Consider the following 18751-nt stretch of genomic DNA (forward strand, 5'->3'; position numbering starts at 1 on the left):
GTGGGAAATGTTTGTAACATTCCCAGTGTAGACAAGACTTGGTTTTGTAAAGCAGTTACATTTCACTTAGGCCAGGAAAATAATGTTAGTGCCTCTGTAGTACGCTTTAAGCAAGTGCACTCACGAGATCCTAATATAGTTTCCCTGGCCAGAGCAGAGAGAAGCCAGGAGCAAGTCACCAGATTGCAAAAAGCCCGTCTTGAGAAAGAACCTCTCTTTTGTTACACTTTACAGCACCACCTACATCAGCATGTAAACCAGGGCTGCACAGCTTCCACGGTCAGATTTTCATGGAACCACAGATTCCAAGGCTGGAAGGGACCATGATGATAACCTGTCTGACATCCTGCACAGCACAGGCCAGAGAATTTCATGCAGTGATTCCCGCATTGAGCCCAGTAACTTCTTGTTGTGCTAGACTAGATCTTTCAGAAATACATCCAATCTTGATTTCAAAATTGCCAGGGATGGAGAATCCACCATGAACCTTTACGAAATTGTTCCAGTGGCTAATCGCCCTCGCTGTTAAAAATGTACATTTCTTTCTTGTTTGAATTTGTTAAGCTCCAGCTTGCAGCTGTTAGATCACGTTATGTGTTAGGAACTGGGATGTAGGTGGTCTGGCATAGGGCCAGAGCAAGCCTCAGGTCTAGTGAGCAGAGCAGGCATCTAGGCCAGGGAACAGAAGCAGGGATCAGAGCCAGAGTCAATGGCCAACAACCAGAGCCAGGGAGTCACACCAGAGTCAGGACCAGGAACCAAAGCTGAGGATCGGAGCCAGGGTCAGGTACTATGTGCCAGGGCCAAGGGTTGAGCCAGAATCAGACGTCAGAGCCACAACTGGTAGCTGATGGTCAGGAGCAAGATGAAAGGGCAGGAACCAAAGAGTAGCAAGGATCAGGCACAGGGCAGGAGCTAGGAAAGAGGAACAGGTCGGGAATCAGGACAGGGTTGGATCTGGATTGCAGGTGCCAGTCAAGAGCAAAGGCCAGTGTGGCAGCAGTAGGAAGTCTGCACAATTGCTCAGACAGCCACTCAGCTCACTGCCTGGCTTAAGTAGCAGGTGTGAGACAATCAGGCGGCCACAGGTCTTGGGTACTCTGACAAAACTTCCTGTGGGGCCTGACCATTCAGGTTTAATGAGAGGCTGCTTCACCCATCTCCCTGGGTAGTGACAAAGGAGTGTCAGCAATCCAGGGCCCTCACAGCCCCAGGTTCTAGACCTGTACCCTTGGGTTCTAGACCTGCACCATTACACCACTGTGTGCTAGATTAAACAGCCCTGTGCTATCAGAATTCTCCTTCCCGTGTAGGTACTTACAGACTTGATCAAGTCATCATCTCATGGATAAACTAAATAGACTGAGCTCAGCATTCTGCAGTAAGGGAGGCTCTCCAATTCCTGAAACGTTGCTATGGCTCTTCTCTGGACTCACTCCTATTTTTCAACATCCTTTTCAGAGTGTGGATGCCTGAACTGAACACAATATCTAGCAATGGTCCCACCAGTGCTACACATGGAGGAAATACCATTTCCTTACTCCTACTCAATATCCCCATTTATACGTCCAAAGATCACATTGGGAGCCCATCTTCTACTAGTTAGCCACATACGACAGTGCTCAGTCATGTTGCTGATGCACCACTGGAAAGTGCTCCAATACTGCGGTCATGAGGGTGGCATAAGAACCTATATAGAATAGAATAAAACAGAATAGAATAGACTAGAATCACCTCTAAAACTGCTATTTTCTAGGATACAGTCCTGCATCCTGCACGTGTGACCTGCATTATTTGTTCCTAGATGTATGACCTTGCATTAGGCTGTATTAAACCTCATGTTTGTTCACTCCCAGCTTTCCAAGCATTCTGCATAATCCTGGCCCCGTCTCTAGTTATTACCAGGCTTTGTGTCGTTTGCCAACTTTCAGCACTGATTTTATATTTTCTTCCAGATCACTGATAAAGATATTGAATACTGAACCAGTGTAACAGGGCCAGCCGCCTCCTGGGAGGCTCCAGGTGGCCAGGAGTGGCTCTGTGGTGCTTTGCTTCAGTTTCCCTTTCCTCCCTGGGCTTCTCAATAACTCAGCATCACAGTCCAACAGTCATTAAAACACTCCCCTCTGGAGTCCAGCTTATTTAGTCCTTACACACACTGACCCTCCAGATCCCAACCCCAGTTCATTGTCTCTCTCCCCTTGAGTCAGGAATCCCCAGCCCTCCTTCCTGGAGCTGGGTTCAATTCAGTCTCTCTCTCTCTCCTTGGCTACGTCTGTCCTGATGCTGGAAGGTGTACATTCCAGCTTGAGGAGACATATCCACAGCCCTGAGAGAGATAGTGTGCTAAAAATGGAGTGTAGCCACAGCGACGTGAGTGGTGACAGGAGCTAGCATGCACAAGTCCAAGACACTAGATACATACTCAGTGCAGCTAGCCCCTCCCACTGCTCGCACCGCGGTGGCTACGCTGCTATTTTTAGCGTGTTTAGTGCAGGTGCATCTCCTTGAGCAGGAATTTACCCCTTTCAGCTCCCATGTAGACAAACCCCTTGAGTCAGGGGTCCCCAGCCATCTTCCTGGAGCTGGATTCAGTTTCTTTATGCCCTGCGGCAGCCGGTTTTTCTCCCTTTAGCGCTCACCTGTAGCTGCTCCCTCAAGCCTGCTGCAGCTTCCCTCATCTCTGTCCTTCCTGGCAGTCCCAGCCCTACCTAACTGAAGCCTTTACTGGATCCCACATGAGCTCCTTTTAAGTCCCACTTCCACACCCAGTGCAGATGTTGTGGGCTGGGGCTATGTACCAGAGTCCTCAGTGAGTCACGTGGCCTAACTGCTTAGTGTCCTTGATGCCAGCTCCCTGTGAGTAGGGTTTGCAGACCAGTTTCTCTCTTAATCAGAGGTGTGGCGGGGCAGGCAGGCAGGCCTATGTCCCTCTTCTAGTAGGGCAGTTGGCAGGGGAGCCCGGGCCCATGTACTCCACTGGCTCCAACTCAGGGCCCTAGGAGGGGCAACAGTGTCTGGCCCCCAAAAGTGCCTTCCAAGTTACCCTCCCCAGGTCACTTCCTATCGTCTGCCTTTCTCCACCAGCTTCCAGTCTGATATAAGGCAAAAAGAAACAGCAACCAAACCAGCAACACCAACCACACTCAGCATGCAGCCTTCTCCCCTCAAGGAGGCTTCTCCACTTCAGAAGCCTTCAGGGTAGGTCTGACCTCCTCCCCAGCCTTCCCCCTTCTGAGTTGGGTTGCTCCCTTTTCAACCCCTTCTTCAGTTGGAGCATGCCCTGCAGGGCTGGAGGGGTGGGGATACCTGGGCCCAGTACTGCTCTTTAACCCCTTCAGGCCCAGTGTGGGGTCAGTACACCCCATCACCGGCTAACTGAAAGACCTCTTGACCTTTAAAGGGGCAGGCCGCCCTATTACACCTGGGAATTGATCTCTCCCAGACCCCACCAGAAACATCCTACTAAATGATTCCTCACCAACACTGATGTTTTGAGATCAATTAGTTACAGTTTTTAATCTATTTAATATGTGCTACATTGATTTTGTCTAGTGCTAATTTTTTAATCGGAATTCTGTGAGGTACTAAGCCAATCACCTTATAGAATTCTACCTATATTACATCAATACAGCTATCTGTATCAACCAAACTTGTGATCTCATCAAAAAAACAATATCAAGTTTGCGGGACTAGACCTATTTTCCACACAGCCATATTGATTGGCATCTACCATCCTTTAGTTCTTTATGGATTGAGTCTTGTACCATTTGTTAACCAGAAGTTAGCTTGTGGCAAGACCCCAAAGCAGATCCACACTTGGGGAATTATCTGCAATTTACTTTTTCTGAAAAGCATTGGTATGAGCAGAAACCCAAACGGTTTAGTTCAAAACTGAGAGTAGATCCAAGAGTTAACTGATGTTCCAGGTGCAGTCTGAGGGTGCTTTACACCTGTGCAAAGGGAGTGGTGTAAACACCAGCAAAGCAGAATTCTCCATTGGCTTACACAGGCAGTGGCCCTGGACACCCCTGGCACAGCTGGAGATGACCCTAGAAGGTACAAGCAATGGAGACACAAGTCAAGTGAGCCTAGACAGCTGTGGCTGCTGTAGCCTTATTCTCCTACCATTGCTATCACCAGTGCAGCTCCATCAGTTGAAGCAATGGAAGGAGCACTGCTGTAGATGGGTGTCAGGCACCCACTGGCGTTTTAACCACCACCTTGTCTAACCATGCTCGGAGCAGATCTGAACAATACAGTGCTTAAAATGCGAGTATTGATGGCACCTTGTCTGAACCACTGCCCCCTCTCCTCCCATTGCTGCCACCAGAAGCGGAACTGAATCCATAGCAAAAAGGATGGGGAATTTCAGGGGGAAAACCCAGGGAAGACCAGGCTGAATGGCTTCGTCAGAGTTACTCCTGATTTCCACCAGAGTAAGAGAGATCAGAATCAGGCCTCAGGAGATCTACTTCTTTTTCAGGGTGTCTCTACCCAGAAAGGGCTGTTACTGTAGGTAACAACCGCAGTGAAGACAGCCCAGTGTGGGCTTCAGGGTGTGCGTGTGCTAGGGAGCTGAGTATGTACCCAGGGTCCCTACCTGCACTGAAACCCACACTGTGGTGTCTTCCCTGCTATAGTATCAGAGGGGCGGCCGTGTTAGTCTGGATCTGTAAAAGCGGCAAAGAGTCCTGTGGCACCTTAAAGACTAACAGACATATGGGAGCATGAGCTTTCGTGGGTGAATACCCACTTCGTCGGCATCCGACGAATGTTAGTCTATAAGGTGCCACAGGACTCTTTGCCGCTTTCCCTGCTACAGTTACTTCTGCTAGGTGGATTCAAGCTAGCTTGCCTACGCTAGCTTAAATCCACCTTTTGCTGTGCACACGTATCCTCACACGTCAGCTACAAACAACTTCTATTAATCTAGAACAGTGGTTCCCAAACGGGGTTCGTGAACCCCTGGGGGTTCACGAAATGTTATAGGGGGTTCTCAGGGAAAAATTCCCTAATGGCGGACAGAGCTGTCTGTAGGGACCCCAGGCAGCATGGGGCCAGCAGCATGGAGCCCCTGGACTTCCAAGAGCTTAGCAGATCAAAGCAATCATATCTATCACACTGAGGAGACTTAATCTTCAAGACTCCTTATAAGAAATGGAAAGGGAGGTGGATATTTTTTGCTGTTTTTAAAATTAAATTGGCAGTTAGTATTGTTTTTAAAATTATTATGAAGAACAAGTTTAAGCTTTGTTGTACTGGACTGCTCAAGACCTGAGTGTTTGTGTAGGAGGAACTCTTTGAGTGGCTTCTTAAATACTTTCATGCTGTTTCACATCGGATACTCCTTGATGAAACGTAGGAGCTTTGTCTTATAACAGGCTTATTCAAAGTGATACAAGCTACAAAAGTGAGATCTTGGAAGAGTGTTGCCATTTTCATAATGTAATAAAAATACTGTAATGATAAATAATAATAATAAATAGTGTGTAATAAGCATGTCATAAAAACAAATTTTATGTTTCCAAGATCACTGCTTTTATAATTTATACTCAGGTAAAGGAGAAAATCCCTGGAAATATTCATTTTTAGGAGGGGGTTTGCGAGACTTGACATTTTAGTGAAAAGGGTTCACAGGTTGTAAAGTTTGGGAACCACTGATCTAGAAGTAGGAGTAAACATTATAGCTGTTTGCGTACATTTGTTAATAGTAAATACCTATATGCATTATCAAATTATGTGCAGATCCCTGTGTTGCAAAGTTTGGACATCCAGTCTGTAGCTGATACAAAACAGATCTGAGTACAACCGAAAACTTGGCAGATTGCAATAAGTATGATATAAGACCGTACTTAGGTAAGTCTATTTTTCATCCCTAAATCTATGAAAAACTCACCAGACACAAAAACACATTAAAAGAAGTTCAGAAGGCTCTATGACTCAAGCATGTATCTTCTAATTATGCCATCAAATCTTTCAAAGCACCACACAGGACCTTTTCATTTACCCCTCCGCTGACAGAAAAGCCCCTTGAATATAATTTCACTTCATTTAGTTTTCATGCAGTTTGCTGCTGAGGGGCGATTCACTGTTTCATCTTGCAGATGTATTTTGGCACTTTATCTGTGGCAGCTCTAGTGGGTGACACAACCCTCAAAGTCCCCCTATTAAAGAGCAGAGATGCACAAAATTCAACTGGGTGGAAAAGCCTCCAATAAAGCGTGTCATGTTACTATCTCTCTACAGATTTTTATTTGCCAGAGAAATAGGATTTAAGGTTTTTCATTTTAATCGTAATTGTAGTAAAGTAATAAAAAAGAGATTTTGTACCCGGGTTAGCAAATGTTCACGATAATTTTGCAAGATGATTTAACCCAAACTTCACTAATTATCCAGAGCATAGCCTCATTCTGTCTAATAGTGCCAGAGTAAGTTTGTTACACAATAGCATTTTGAATATCTTTCTGCAAGCAGAATTGCTTCCTCAGGTCCAGCCTAGTTTACCCAATGGAGAAATAATCTTCTCATCTCGTTCATAAAAATAAACAGCAGAACTAAAAAGAAAAGGAATACTTGTGGCACCTTAGAGACTAACCAATTTATCCACTCCATACGGCTAAATGCAGTGCCTTGCATAATGACAGGTTTCAGAGGAACAGCCGTGTTAGTCTGTATTCGCAAAAAGAAAAGGAGTACTTGTGGCACCTTAAGGTGCCTTAAGGTGCCACAAGTACTCCTTTTCTTTTTGCGAATACAGACTAACACGGCTGTTCCTCTGAAACCTGTCAGAACCAAAAAGACACTCTCACTCTGCTGAATAGCTGTGCTTCCACCTAAAATGTCAATACTCTGAAAGAAATCAGAAATCAATCACCAGACAGCTCCCTAAAAGCTTCAAGCTGCAGAGAAGAAATCCAGATTCCAGATCAGCTTTGACTTCCTGAAATTTAACAAATCTTCAGTTACCCTTAGAAAGACCTCAAATGGGGCCTTATAGGTGAAAACTGGCTGGCGACTAACTTGAAAGAACGTAGATAGACAGCAGATAGTACAGCAACAGAGAGATTAACCACAAGGCCTGTGACCCAAATACCTCCCACTCTCCCAACTCCTGACTATCACTGGGTTGAAGAGACATCCTCCAAGAGCACTGCACACTAGGATAAATTTAAACACACTCAAAGCTAGTCCCTTGATCAGCAAAATCAAGAAGATGACAACAGACTGAAGCTTCTGCTGCCGAATGCAAGACCAGTCCTCACCAAGCCTGCACCTTCCACAATTTCATTTTGGATGAAGCACCTGTCCTCACTTCTTGCTTGCATCCCTGAAATGTGGTCCAATGCCACCTCCCTAGTACCTCTAGCCCCACAGGATGCTCTGTATGCCACAAGCCCAGACAGACCTTGGAATGAACCAGAAAAATCAAAGAGGCAGCTGAGTAGCCACACTGTTCCCTTCCAGCCTCTGAGGCAGAAGACAACCCCAGAAAGTAAAACATTCAAGTGCATCCATATATGATCTGTGAGTCGAAGGACAGGTGAAATCTAGGACTCTTTGTGGTGAAGAGACGTCCAGATGGAAATTCTGTCAACTTCCTGGCGGAAGTGACGGAGCTGCTGCCCACGATGGTCCTAGAATCCCCCAGGTTTCTGGCCCTCGATGAGCTCAGCCCCACACAGAGAATACAAACGGTATAGCAGCACACACGTTCTCACAGTCCACACAGAAACCACTGGATTCTCCAGACAGTTCCTGGACCCACACATGCAGCCAGGCACATGCTGGATACCATAGGTACCGACTCCATGGGTTCTCCGGGGTTGGAGCACCCACAGGAAAAAAATGGTGGGTGCTAAGCACCCATCAGCAGCCCTCCAGATCAGATCCTCCCCCTCCCTCCCACTACCTCCTGCGCGCCACGGATCAGCAGTTCAGCAATGTGCAGGAAGCGCTGGGTGGGGGGGAGGAGAGAGGGCAGGGGCACTTGGGGGAGGGGACAGAACAGGGCAGGAAGAGGTGGGGCGGGGCCTTGGGGGAAGGGGTGCAGTGGGGCCGGGGCCTGGGACAGAGCAAAGGTCAAGCACCACCCAGCACATTAGAAAGTCGGCACCTCTGCTGGATCGGATCTTCAGCCTACACATGGACACTGGAGAGGTTACCAACCCGCCACTCTCCTGGTATGATCGCCACCTCGTCCAAGCAGAGGTTAGAGTCATCCCACCAACCCACCAGGGCAGCATGCAACCAAAGCTGGCCTGCCCTTGAAGACTCCTTGGGCTTTCAACTCACCCGAGTAACCACCAAGTTCCAACAACCTATGAAATCAGCCAGCATCAAGCTTGCCCCACAATCACGGCACAGCACGGAGTCAGCGCTAGAGGCACTAAAAGAGGCCTCTTCGGGGCCACAGGCACAGGTAAGCTCTCCGTGCTGCTGGACTGGCTACATCACGGCTGTAGATGGCCCAGCACTACCATGGCTCCAGAAGTTCCTCTCCAGCGGCTCTCACCTGCGGGATACTAGAATCCACACTATCGCTGTTGTTTCTCCCTGGGAAGATATTTATATGCTGAATCACGTCGCCTTTCAGTCTCCTTTGTACTGATGGGGCTCGTTAGCTTTCTCACTACTCCCATGTTGGTATGCCCAAGGATCACATTAGCCCTTTTGGCCATATGATTGCACTGGGAGCTCACGTTCAATTGTCTCTCTGCTCTGACCACTACATTCTTTTCAGAGTCGCTGCTCTCGAGAACACCGTCCCCCATGCTGTAGGGACGACCTGCATTCCATGTCCCTAGATGGGCGACTTTCCCCGTGGCTGTGTTAAAACACATTGGGTTGGAATAGGCCCACCTTACCAGCTGATCCAGGCCGCTCGGTATGACTGCCCTATTCTCAGCATTATTCACCACTCTGCCCATCTTTGGGTCACCCGCAGACTTTCTCAGCAGTGTGTTTACTGCCAGATCACTGAGGAAAATGTGGAATAGCATCAGCACTAGAACTGATCCCTGCAAAACCCCACTAGAAACATCCAATTCAGGGTGTGTGTGTCCCCCCCGCAAGAGATTTTTCACATGGTATGCCCCAGGCCTCCCCACCAGCCCACTCCATTATGCAGGGCAGGCACTCACTGCAGCTCTTGAGGCTAGTGCTGAGTGAGTCCTGTGGGCAGTGCAGAAGGAACGTGGATCTCAGGAACCACAGGTCTCAAACCCTGGTCTACAGGGGTCTTCGGCACTAGTAAGTTGCAACCTGCCACCCAATGACCTGCTGACAGCTGCCAGTGCTGGACTCTGACTGGCAGAGCTCCAGGATCCAGACTGATTCCCTGCTTTTATTTAAGCCAATCAAAGGAACAGGAAATTTTCAATGTAGCTGAGTTTCCCCTGCTTAGTCTGGCCTCTACTGTGCTACCTGCTACTGCTGCCTGACTCTGATCTCCTGGTATCCAACCCTTCCTGTCTCCTGACATCTCACTCTCGGTCTGCTCTCTGGCTCGTCTCAGACTCTGTCCACCTTGTATCCAACCTGGCCTGGCTCCTGGCTCCCGAGTCATACTCAGACCATTAGGTCAGTCTGCCCACATCCTGGCCATGACAGTGAGCTGCTGGTAAGGGTGATGCCGGGCAGGCTGCCAGGGACAGCTCTGCCACAGGAGCTACCATGCAGCAGCAGTGAGGAGGAGCAGTGACGGCCACCCCACAGGCCACTCAGCATGGGCCCCATGGTGGGGTGCCCTAGAGTGTGCAGATAACACAGATGGCTCAAGGCATAACCCCACCGCCTTTCCTGCATTATGGGGAGGGTGACAAGACCAAACCTAAAATGCTATTGAGACCTCCATGCACCGCGTTGCAACACCACTCACTCAATTTTGGCCCCGCCACCCCCCATCATGACAGAGGGGCTGCAGAGCCACGCCTAAGTGAGCTGTGGCGTGGCCCTTGCTGCTCCTCCTCACCACGGCCACTGGGAGGGCGCAGTGCTGATGAGTTGGTGCCCCTGCCAATGGTATGCATCGTGCGTAACAAGAACACAGGTGGGGGTGTCACCGCCCCCATTCAGTGACGATCCCCACTTTTTGAAACCTGTCAGCTAGCCAGTTCTCAATCCATTTATCGTGTGCTTTATTGGTATTATGGCACTACGAGTTTAGTCAGAATGTCACGCAGAACTAAGTCAAACGCCTTACAAAAGTCTCAATATATTACCACTGTGGAGTTACCTTTATCAACCAACCTTATAATCTCATCATCGAATTAAATCAAGTTCGTTTGACAAGACCTATTTTCCATAAAACCATATTGACTGGCACTATTTATATTCCCATCCTTTAATTCTTCGTTGAATTAATTCCATATCAGCGTTCCCATTATTTTGCCTGGGACTGACATCAGACTAACCAGCCTATAGTTACCTGGGTCATCCCACTTGCCCCTTTTGAATATTGGGACAACATTAGCACTCTTCGAGTCTTCTGGAATATGCCCAGTATTCCAAGATTTATTAAAATTAACATTAGTGGGCATCAAATCTCCTCAGCCAGCTCTTTTAGGACTCCTCAATGCAAGTTCACCAGACCTGCCAATTTAAAAATGTTCATCCCTAGTAGATGTTGACATCCTCCTGGGGTCCTAACAGACTGTAAAATTCTCCACATATGATATAAGTACATCAGCCTGCTTCTTTTCAGATACAGAAGAGACAAAGGACCGTTCAAACAAACTGTGTTTTAACACAGCCAAATGCAAAGTCATACATCTAGGAACAAGGAATGTGTGGCATACATTCAGAATAGGGAACTGTATCCTGGAAAGCAGTGTTTCTGAAAAGGATTTAGGGGTCATTATGAATAAGCAACTCACTATTAGCTCCCAGTGTGATGCTGAGGCAAAATAAACAGGGGAATAGTGAGCAAGAGATTGGAGATTGGAGTGAGTAAGAGATTTAACCTCTGTATATGGCATTGGTGAGATTGATACTGGAATACTGAGCATAGTTCTGGTACCACATTTTGAAAAGGATGTTGAACAACTGGAGAGGGTGCAGCAAAGAGCCACAAAAATTATTCCAGGGCTGAAGTGACAGGCTTAAAGAGTTCAGTCTGTTAAGTTCATCAAAAAGATCAAAGAGTGACTTAATTACAGTGTATTAATACCTTCATGGGGAGAAAATACTAGGTACTAAATGGGTATTTAATCTAAACAGAGGAAGGTGTAATGAACCAATGGCTGAAAGATGAAGCCAGACAAAACACATTAGAAAGTAGGAACAAATTTTAACAGTGAAAGTAATTAATCACTGGAACAAACTCCCAAGGGAAGTGGTGGAATCTCCCTCTCTTGATATCTTGAAAGCCAGACAGGACACCAAAGGGCAATATTAGACCTAGCCCGTAATCATTTGTTCGGGGGACACTGAGGGATGGATAAAACTCTAGATAGAGTCCTATGGAGGTTCTTTAGGCCAGGAGTCTATCTGGAGGTCTGATGCTATTTGGCCTCCTGCCCGAAATGCCAACTGCATGGCCCAAACCTCACGTAAGGACCCCTTCAGTACCCCTACTGATTACTGAAGTCCATTTGAGAGGATAGTGATGGACCTGAGAGGCCCACTGGAGAAGTGGGCCTGAGCTCAATGTGCGTTTGTGGTTCCGGACTACGCTACATGGTACCTGGAGGCCACACTCTCTGACACACAGTGTCCAAGACGATAGCAAAGGAGTTCATCCCATTTTTTTCGAGGTAGGAATAATACCCAAGGAGATTCTGACAGATCACAGGATCCCCTTCATGTGCAATGCTCTAAACACAGGCCCTACAAACCTCAGTAACCATCCACAGACTGATAGGCTCATCAGACGCTTTAACAGAACACTGAAGAGGATGATATGGAAAGTAGTGAGTCAAAGACAGTAGAAATCTGGATACTTTGCTAACCTACCTGATATTTGCTATAAGGGAGGTTCCCCAGGCTTCCACCAGGTTTCCCCCCTTCGAGCTGCTATATGGTCATCACCCCCATGGCATATTAGACACTGCCAAGGAGGGCTGAGAAGAACAGCCTACTCAGGGAAGTAAGATCATTGAATACGCAATGCGGATGCGGGACAGAGTAGCCCAAATTACCCCCCTAGAGCAAGAACACATGGAAAAAGCACAAGAGAGCCATCAGACCTATTGCAATTGTCGAGCAAAGGTTTGGAAATTCCAGGCAGGGGATCAAGCAATGGTGCAGGTGCCTACAGCAGAAAGCAAGCTCTGAGCCAGATGGCAAGAGCCATACAAAGTAATAGAAGCCCTTGGGGAGGTTAACAATAAGATTCGACAACATGAGGAGGTGGACCCACAGAGAGGACTGCCGTGGAGTAGTGCTCTATGTAACAGGTAGTGTGGGGGGGCCTCTGTCAGGGGTTGGAGATCAGGAGGTTGACCTAGGTCGAGGAGAAGAGAGTCCAGAGGAACTGGAGAGGGTTTCGTTCAAGCGAACAAGGATGGGCAGGGGACAAGGAGGAGGAGTACTCATGCTCTAAAGCTGGAACTGAGCTCTTTAAGGGAGGGTGGGAAGTTGTCAGGACCAGTGCAGGGGCCTGCAGCACCTTCAGCATTTGTGCTGGAGTCAGTGCCAAGGGCTCTGTGCGATAATCTGATGCAGCAGCACACAGCAGCAACTCTCCTGGGACTGTGAAGGATTCCTTTACCTGAGCCAACTCTGGTACCAGCAGCTTCAGCACCAGGGAGAGTTCCTCAGTACCAGGCTTCAGAGCTAGGGTAAACCTGGTTCCTAACAGAGCTGGGTAACTCAAGGTTTCAGCCTCTTTAGCCTGCTTGGCGTGGCTTGGCCCAAGGGCTGAATACCTGAAAGAGACAGAAGAACTATGGCTCTTCTTGGGTTGCTCTGGCCTCTCCCGTTCCGGGAAGGTCAGTTGGCACCGAGTCTCCCTTGCAGTGGAGGTCCAGTCTGCCCTCCTCAGTGCAGAGGTGATACCATGCTTTAGTGCCAAGCTCCTGGCTGGTGCCAAACTTGGTTTAGGGGACTGAGGCTGGTCAGCAGGGAGGGCTATGCGCCCTTCATCACTCATGGGAGTTTAGGAGAACGGTCCCTACTGCCAGGGGCACTAACTGAATGGGACCTCTGGCAAGAGAGTCAATTATGAGTCAGAAAGCCATCCTATGGGATCCAGTGCTCCTCTCACGGAGTGTTCCAAGAGGAAGAATTTAGCCAAGTGTCCCTGGGACAACACCTGGTGGGAAACGACCGACAAACCAAACATCACTCAGAGACGGCTCTCACCCAAGCAGAAGAGACACCAACTATGCCCATCCATAAGAAGAATGAAACCATCACACAACGGACATGACTTAAAACCTGAAGAGGTTGATTCCACCACCAGGCTGAGGAAAGAATAATGGCACTAGGTGCCTAACAAGGGGGAAAAAAAAGGATAAAAGAAGGATTTTATTTTATTAAAGAAAATTTAAGAACTAAAGGGGGTCTGCTAATTGAATGGAAGCCCCAAACTGCTACCTCACTAAAGAGAGACAGTACTGGGGAGCAGGTGTGTACCACCACACTCCATCTCATTGCTATGGCCAGCTGCAGCTGATGGACAGCTGCAGCCACTCGGCCCTTCATGCTCTTGAGTTGGGGGTGAGGGGTGTTGCACAGGGACATGCAGGGCACAGTCGGTCCCAACAGACACTTTTGCCCAAAAAATTCCGGTCTCTCATGCATTGGACCGGTGCACCAAGGAAGAGATCCACGGGGACATAAAACTCAAAGAACAACCCTAACATAGACACTCTAAAAGAGATTAGAATTTATCTTTTTTTTTATCTAAAGAAGTCTACCAAAGACAGCAGTAATGCACATTGTAGGTCTGCTCTTTATGTGCAGGACCTACAGCTGTTAGCGTGACGACAGTACAAGACAGTGCATCCTACCCCAGGTGTAACACGTCCCATTGTCATGTTTCAAGCAGGGGGGGAAAGACACCAAGTTCCCTAATGCAGTGTTATTGTAGGAGGCTCAAGAATCTCCATTGTGATCCAATGAGGAGTTTGTAGCCAGACACAGAAAGGTAGCACTTTAACAGAGAATGCAAAGGTACTCACATGTGCTGCAGTGAAACTAGATGACCTTTCCTTCTATTTACCAAATTGCCTATACTTCCCATTTCATGCCTGAGGAAATTAATAAATAAGGAGCATATAAATTACAGCCAGGCTGGATCACTGCAAAACACTGTACTGGGAATGAGTAAGCAAACCCTGAAAAAAATTCAACTGGTTTACAGTTGTTCAGAAACATTGGCAGACAGGAGCATATCGCCCCAAGGCTTCCATCAGTACACTGGCTCCCCATTAAGTACTGGTCCAATTCAAGGTCATGGCGCTAATCAACAGAGCTCTCGCTGAACTAGGTTACGTGAAAGACCACCTCTCTTTCTGTTTGACTAAGACCTTCTTCGATAGCTGAGCTCATGTACATAATTCATAAAAACCTATGCAAAACCTCTGAAAAGGAACCAGAAAGCCTATTACAGCATAGAAAAGAAAAAAATCCCACTCCTCAGAATGCTAGCTAACCCAGACTGCCAGCATCAGACCCAAGCATCATAAGCTGTGCAGCGCTCTAATTATACTTCCCTGAGAAAAGAAAACCCCAAGAGGCCTCACCAGCACAGCGCAAAGCCCCATGCCACCCCATCTAGCATCAGACTGATGACACAGAAGGAACCTCTGAAAGGACTGAGGGATCTTGCCAGCTGGTAAAAGCTAGCTGAAAACTCTGGGCAAGCCCCTCCATGATGCCTGGGCTCTGAAGCATGCCAGAGCCCGACCAAATGCCACAAACACACTGAGGGCATTCCACTCACCTGCCTAGCAAACACCCAGCCTCTCACACTGTTCCTGGTCACCGAGAAGGGAGTGGCAACCCTTCTCCAGCAGAATCCAACTTCCCCCAGAGTCCTGGGCCTCAAGCAACAGGGCAGAGGCTGCCGTGCTGGACTGGTGATGATCTCCTCATAGCTATGCTCAGTGACGAGGCTTCCAGGCTCCCTACTGTGATCCATGTGCTGCCAGTCACAGCGCCAACCCCTGCGTGCACAACGCAGCAGGACCCACGGGGCCTAGTCCAAGATGAGGGAACAGAGTAGCTGCTTCTCCACATTGACAGCCTTCACCTGTGGAGTCCCACACACCTCAAGCCTTCCATACTGCCATACACAGGCTCAAAGGCCAGCACTGGGCTCAGTCAACACGCACTGAAAGGGCGTCAAGCGCAAGTCTATAAAGAGGACACTGTGCTCCCGCAACGAGAGACACCAGCCTAGGGGTCCCCAAGAAGCAGCAGCTTCCTTGGTGGCGGGAACTCCTCCCTCCCAAACACACGCCCAATAGGGCCCTCAAGGTTACCATCCACACAGATGCCATCCTGAAGGGAACCACCTCCTCCCCTGCCTCCAGGGATAACTCCTCCCATATTCACCATAAGTGGGACACACCGCCCTACCCCAAACTGACATTAAACTCGCCCACCTCACCTAGCAAATTAACCCCCTTCCAACTACTACCCTAAGGGAACCAGCCGTACCACCCCCTGGGATATACCCACGACCAGCTACTACCCTAGGAGAAGCCGCCCCACCTCTCCCAGGGATACACCCCTTCCAGCTAACCCTACAGGAATCTGCTGGTGGGGGAGAGAGAGAGAGAGGAAGCTGGTTCCCAGCTATACCATAAGCGAACCATTCCCTGCTCAGCTACATCCCAGAGAAATCTGCTCCTCCTCCTTCCTGGGATACCCCATCCCAGCTACTCCCCCTGGATCTCCTCCCTACCACCATCATAGAATACCCCTATCTACCACTCCAGGGGAACTCATTCTCCTCCCCAAGAGAAAAACCTCTCAGTTATGTCTCCACAGGAAGGTGCCCTCTCCCATAAATATTCCCTCCCAGTTACAGTACCCAGGGAACCCACTCAACTTTCCCCAGGGACTCCCTTCCAGCTACTGCCCAAAGGAACCCACTACCACTCTTGGGAATACCCCCCTCCCAGCTATGCGCCATGGGAACCCTCTCCCCACCCCATGGGGATATTCTCTTCCAGCTACATCGCATGCTGACCAGCTTCCCTCCCCCACAAATACCCCTCTCCCTAAAGCCCTGGGGAACCTGTTCACCTCCCTAGAGATACACGCTCCAACGGAACCCACTCCTGTGAGTCCCACCCCAGTGATGCTCCCCCAGATACAACCAGCTATGTCCCAGTGTAATCCACTGCCCCGCACAGCTACAACACTAAGGAAACTGGCTCCTGCCTCAGGATATGCCCTACAGCTATGAGCCCAGAGGAACCCACCGGGGATACCCCTTCCCAGCCTTAACCTCCCAGGGAACCTTGCTACAGCACAAGGGACACCCCCTCCCAGCTTCACCACCAGGGGAACTGGCTCCTGCCCCAGAATATGCCATTCCAGCTTCACCTCCAGGGAACCCTGCTCCTGCGCAGGGGTTACCCCCTGCCAGCTTCGCCCCACGGGAACCCCGCTCATGCGCAGGGGTTACCCCCTCCCAGCTTCGCCCCCCGGGAACCCCGCTCCTGCGCTGGGGTTGCCCCCTCCCAGCTTTGCCCCCCAGGGAACCCCACTCCTGCGCAGGGGTTGCCCCCTCCCAGCTTCGCCCCCCGGGAACCCCGCTCCTGCGCAGGGGTTGCCCCCTCTCAGCTTCACCCCTAGGGAACCCCGCTCCTGCGGTTACCCCCTCCCAGCATCACCCCAGGGAACCACTCCTGTGCAGGGGTTGCCCCCTCCCAGCATCACCCCAGGGAACCTTGCTCCTGTGCAGGGGTTACCCCCTCCCAGCTTCGCCCCCCGGGAACCCTACTCCTGCGGTTACCCCCTCCCAGCATCACCCCAGGAACCCCGCTCCTGCGGTTTCCCCTTTCCCAGCCTCACCCCCCGGGAACCCCGCTCCTGCAGTTACCCCCTCCCACCATCACCCCAGGGAACCCCGCTCCTGCGGTTACCCCCTCCCAGCATCACCCCAGGGAACCACTCCTGTGCAGGGGTTGCCCCCTCCCAGCATCACCCCAGGGAACCTTGCTCCTGTGCAGGGGTTACCCCCTCCCAGCTTTGCCCCCCGGGAACCCTACTCCTGCGGTTACCCCCTCCCAGCATCACCCCAGGGAACCCCGCTCCTGCGGTTACCCCCTCCCAGCTTCGCCCCCAGGGAACCCCGCTCCTGCAGTTACCCCCTCCCACCATCACCCCAGGGAACCCCGCTCCCCCAAGGGGGCACCCCCTCCCTGCTGCAGCCTGAAGAGTCCCTGCTCCCCCTCCCAGCTGCCGCCTCGGGGACCCGTCTCCCCACGTTCTCTCCCCTCGTGCTGACAGCCAGGCGAGGTGCGAAGCCCGAGTCCCGCCTCCCTAGGCCCCGCCCCTCCGCGGCTGGCCCCGCCCCCTCCAACAGCTTCAGGCACGTTCAGGCTCCCGAAGGGGCCCAGCAAGCGGTCGTCCCGTCCCCGCTCCTGATTGGCTGCGCCGCCCCTCACTCCGCCTTGTCCCGCCCTGCCCCGGGGCCTGCTGGGAGGGCGAGTCCCCGCGCCGGGCCGGCCCCGCCCAGAGTGCAGCCTGGGAGCAGGGCGAAACTACAACTCCCGCCGTGCCCCGGGCGCCCCGCGCTGAGGCGCCTCGGCCCGCAGTGCGCCCCCCCCCCCCCGGTCCTCAGGCTCGCCGCGCCCCCTTCCCCCGCCTCGGCCCGGCCCCGGCTCTCACCTGCTCCCCGCCGCCGCCCCGCTCTCCGGCCGGCGCATCCCCCCGCGGCCCTCACTGCGGCCCCGCCGGGCTCCGCGCCGCCGCCTGCCCCGGGCGCTGCTGCTGCGGGGCCCCCCCCGGGAGCATCCTCCCGCGCCGGCCTGGGGATCCGCGGCGGCAGGAGGCGGCGCAGGCAGCGGGATTCGCCCACAATGCACCGCGCGCGGCTCCAGCAGCATCGGCCTGACATCACCCGCGGCGCCGCCCCCCGCGCGCGCGCCCCGCCCGGCCCCGCCCCCGCCCGCTCCCCCCCCCCCCACGCACCTGCAGCGCTGCACCATGTCCCCCCCACACCTCCTAATGTGCACCCAGCCCCGCAGCCCCCCCACGCACCTGCAGCGCTGCACCATCCCCCCCCCACACCTCCTAATGTGCACCCAGCCCCGCAGCCCCCCCGCGCACCTGCAGCGCTGCACCATGTCCCCCCCACACCTCCTAATGTGCACCCAGCCCCGCAGCCCCCCCACGCACCTGCAGCGCTGCACCGTCCCCCCCCACACCTCCTAATGTGCACCCAGCCCCGCAGCCCCCCCCGCGCACCCTGCAGCGCTGCACCGTCCCCCCCCACACCTCCTAATGTGCACCCAGCCCCGCAGCCCCCCCGCGCACCTGCAGCGCTGCACCATGTCCCCCCCACACCTCCTAATGTGCACCCAGCCCCGCAGCCCCCCCACGCACCTGCAGCGCTGCACCATCCCCCCCCCACACCTCCTAATGTGCACCCAGCCCCGCAGCCCCCCCCGCGCACCTGCAGCGCTGCACCATGTCCCCCCCACACCTCCTAATGTGCACCCAGCCCCGCAGCCCCCCCACGCACCTGCAGCGCTGCACCGTCCCCCCCCACACCTCCTAATGTGCACCCAGCCCCGCAGCCCCCCCGCGCACCTGCAGCGCTGCACCATGTCCCCCCCCACACCTC

The 18751-nt window shown here is 51.8% G+C and overlaps 1 protein-coding gene across 1 annotated transcript in view; it reads right to left on the reverse strand.

Annotated features, from left to right (window-relative positions):
• Window positions 1-17883, reverse strand: part of TTBK1 (tau tubulin kinase 1) — a 154693-nt gene extending 136810 nt beyond the window's left edge. The window contains exon 1 of the mRNA XM_075127284.1: window positions 17794-17883. The gene's annotated coding sequence lies outside the window, so the exon portion shown is untranslated. The remainder of the gene's footprint in view (window positions 1-17793) is intronic.
• Between the last annotated feature and the right edge of the window lie 868 nt (window positions 17884-18751).

This window comes from Caretta caretta, chromosome 3 (genome assembly GCF_965140235.1).
Source record: "Caretta caretta isolate rCarCar2 chromosome 3, rCarCar1.hap1, whole genome shotgun sequence".
Lineage (NCBI taxonomy): Eukaryota > Metazoa > Chordata > Testudines > Cheloniidae > Caretta > Caretta caretta.